The 4,079-nt window shown below is 38.6% G+C and overlaps 1 pseudogene; it reads left to right on the forward strand.

Annotated features, from left to right (window-relative positions):
* The first annotated feature begins 3,602 nt into the window (after positions 1 to 3,602).
* Positions 3,603 to 3,722, forward strand: LOC134374488 (5S ribosomal RNA; annotated as a pseudogene).
* Positions 3,723 to 4,079: the final 357 nt, after the last annotated feature.

The raw sequence follows: 4,079 nt of genomic DNA on the forward strand, positions 1-4,079 counted from the left end.
TAAGAACAGCGGCATATGTGACATGCGTGGGATCTTCAAAGGAGTGTGAGCATACGGACGTGGCCGAGAACATTGTTAGGTGTATGGGGGGGCGTGTAGATGGAGACGAGACCGAAAAGTCAGTGAGGATGAGACTGTGGCGGGCTTTCCATGCCTGTGCTTAGAATTTTCAGCTTCGTCTTCTGTGGGCTTTTAAGTGGGAAAGTTATGTGGCTGCAGTTGCGAGTTCTACCTCTGACTTGCCATTATTGACTGTCAAGGTGAAAAATAATAGAGGGTGCTCATGGCCCCACCTTTCATGCCACCCCAAATCTGAAAAGAATATGAAAACTTCAGGAACCCAGCAGCATGGTAAAATTTAAAAATAGCTTTTCTCATATGATTCTGCACTTATTTTACTTTCCTTTTTTTAAAAAAAATAAGCAAACTATTTTTCCTTTGATAGTATTGAGGCACTAATTAAAATGAATACTGGCAATACTTGGGTACTATAGGCAATAGGGTTCCTTTTCTTTCTTTTAAAAAAAATTTTTGTTTTGTTCATTCCAACTCCTGCCATTGGGTTAAAACAAGGAGTTGAGAGCCTGCTTGATGCCAGAAGTAAACCCACCGTAGGCAGATTCAGAACAGAATCTACAAAAAAGGACTCAACATTTTGCTGCCTCCAGAAAATAAAAGCAGAACCCACTCCTCAAGACTTTTGGTTTGTATGACTGCCACCAGGACACCTTCCGTGTTCTGGCGTAGGAGAAGAACGAGGCTAGGTGTTGGAGCTGGTATCCTAATCCTATTTCTCAGGTTGACTTGTGTAAGGTTGGGCAAGTCTTTGAATTTTTATGAATCTCTAAGGTTTCCATATTTAAAAGGATAAATACTAACTGCTCCAACCTACATTATAGTGCCCTTTTTAAGGGACCCGTGAACTAATGTCATTCTGGGGTGCATAAGTCTTCCTGCAAATACAAAGTATATATGATTATGATTGCTTGGGTCAAATTTAACTGACTGAGTCATCTTCTGCTTTGATGGCCTATTCTCTTCACTGGCCTAGAGAGCACATGGAGGTGTCTGGGGTTAATCTTTTTCTTCCTGGGTGTAGAGCAACCTACTTTTGATTATCAACACACGTGCATGTTTTATCCATTATGTTATTTTAAGTTTGGTGACAGACATTGCTCGATTTTACAAATATCTATTTCATCTCTGCTGTGGACACATGAAATATACCTCTGAGCCCCCTTCCACCTTACTCCCATTATTATGTAAAATGTCCTTCTAAGGAGGTGGAAAAGTTTGTGAAGGAAGTAGTGAGCCTGAGAGCCCTAGGGAAGACCGTGCATTAGAGACATGACAGAAGGGATCGTGTATTAGTGCATCTACCGCTTCAGATAATGGTCCATAGCCACCATGTCTGTGGTCTCAAGAGCAGGAGGAGAAGGCTGTCCACTATTCCTTGCATTTGGACATGGGTGAACTCAAATGCTCACGGTTTCTCTTTTATCAACTCATTCTTGCTCACCTTCACCTACCATCAAGCAACCCCTCTTGTAGTCAAATTTTTCTCAGCCAACTTTTCAGTAGTAAGCAACTATTTCAAAACTGTCTTATTTTTTAGTTTCTCTTGCTGTTATTTGTACTCAATGTCTAACTATAATATTTTGTTTAATAATTTCTTTATATCAGAGCACATGTATTTTGCAGCGTAGAAGGGAATTGTAATAATATCTAATATCTAAAACTGTACAGTATTGTTGAGTCTGCCCTATAAACATACCCATTATGGAGTGCATTAAGTATTGAATGATTAAACAATTAGTTAATTGTTGGGTAGATGTTACAAAGTGTTTTAGTGATGTATGGGATAAATTGGTTGGGATTTTTGAAGGGTTGGGAACACAGCGCTGTTTTAGTCTCATTTAAAATAATGAAACATAGGGTCTCACTATATAAATTCACTAGCAGGCTTTCAGATTTGGATAACAAGAGATTCCTGTATTTAATTTATGAACTTAAAATTTATAAGCAGCACAAATCTGTTACTAGTTTTGACTTTTCATAATGAAATACTCAACTCAGTTACGTCAGAAGAGACTAGGAGAAGAATGCACATCTGTCAAATGTCTTCCCTATTTTGTTTGTCTTGTGCAGGGCATTTTAACAAGATCTGTAGGGGGGAAAGGCAAAGAGGACAGGAAGGTGGAGAGAGGGAGTGAGTTCTGGGAATCATTCTCAAAATACTTGAGGACAGATTTGACATTAAAAATTTTAAGAATATTAGTGGAGAGTATATACAATGGGAACTTTCAACAACTCAAATATTCAACTTGATTTTAATACTAGTTTCATCTAGGGACACACACTGACTCAGAAAGTATGTTCCTGTATCGTGTGTTTGAGGACTTAGTGGAGTTTATACTATTAATAGTCTCTATGCTTATTTTTTATTCTTTTCTGTGTACGTTCCCCAGTCAACTTGTGGAAACACTTATGGGAAGATATAATAGCAGTAAATATGTTTAATGCTTCTCACATGACTAATAAGTTAATATCCTATTTTGAGTGGTTGGGAGTTTCAGTTTTGCCAAGGTTTTTGGCCAACAGTATTTCTTTCCTTTCTGGCCTTGTTTGGCTTCAAAAAAGCCTTGTTTGGCCTTAAGGGGATGGCTTCTTTGACATAACAGGATACTTCATAAAGTTTGTGGAAAAATGGAATTAGAAGATAATATGAATCTTTCCACAAACTTTTTGAAGATGCCTCATAAATTGGAAATCAAGAATATAAGATCATTAATGAACGAGAAGTTATTGTTGAATGTGTGAGGTCAGGTTTTGTTTGCCTCTATTTTCCTATTTATTTGATTATTTAATATTTTAACTCAGCCTCGATTCTCCTCCAATCTTCTACATTGCCCAGTAGGATGTATTCTGGGAAGGAAGTTTGAAATTACGTTCCTCAAGTAAATATCATTAAAGGTTAAGGGAGGATTTGTGGATAGAAAGCCTGGTTATGAGAAATTAAGTTTAAAAGGTTAGATAATTGCTTGGAGAGGAATGAATGAATGACTGAATAGATCACATTTAGGAAACTGGCCTAAGAAAGGGTCCTTTTCCATAGGGAAATGGCTACCTCGGCAATTCTCCTGATTGCTAGCCTGGTGCTTTGTTTATTATGCCATGTGGCTGATGAATCTTTGTTTCCATATGGAAACAAAAAGCCAATTCAGAGTCATAGGTGAAATAAAAGTCATAAGAGTGCATTATATTTATACTTCCCTCTGTATTTTCAAAGAAATTTTGTATTTGACATTCATTTTTGAGCCAGTTTAGTGAAGCAGAAGGACGTTGGACTAGAGCCAAATGATTTGGTAAAACCATCTAGCATGAATCTTGAGAAGCCAAAGAGACAAAGTGAGTGACAGTCCTTGTAGTTTTTATCAAGCTAAGATCTTTGCACAGGTCCCTCTGACTCTCTATGCCTTGATAGTTTCCTTGAAAAAATGAAGGGATGATGTTACAACTGGACAATCTCTACTGTAATATCCTGTTACTTTTATAAACTTTAGTAGGTAAGTAGAATCAAATGGTTAAAAAAAATACTATTTGTCTGCAGCCGTACCACTCTGAATGCACCTGATCTCGTCTGGTCTTGGAAGCTAAGCAAGGTCAGGCCTGGTTAAGTACTTGGATGGGAGATTGCCTGAGAATACTGGTTTCTGTAGGCTGTTTGAAAAAATCCTGTTTTGTAAAGAGGAACTGGAGCAAAGAGGTAGTGAATGGCCTGTCCAACTGAGGATGACAGCCTGAGCAATCCAACACTTTCCCCACCCAGCTGTGTTTTCCTCATATATGTTAGAGGCTGTTGGGGCCAGTTGTGTGGCCCATGAGGAACTCCCTGTGGCCCTCAGACATGGACAATTACTCACTGAATGAAATGAATTTATGGCAGAGAGTAGTAAATTCAGACCTCAGCTACACCCGAGAGGAGTTCTGATCCAAAGAAAAGTAAGTTCTTGGAGGTCTGAGCTGCTTGCATCTGTGAAGAGCTACCTGGCCTATGGGCCAGAAGGAAGAATGGCCTT

The sequence above is a fragment of the Cynocephalus volans genome, chromosome 3 (assembly GCF_027409185.1).
Source record: "Cynocephalus volans isolate mCynVol1 chromosome 3, mCynVol1.pri, whole genome shotgun sequence".
Classification (NCBI taxonomy): domain Eukaryota; kingdom Metazoa; phylum Chordata; class Mammalia; order Dermoptera; family Cynocephalidae; genus Cynocephalus; species Cynocephalus volans.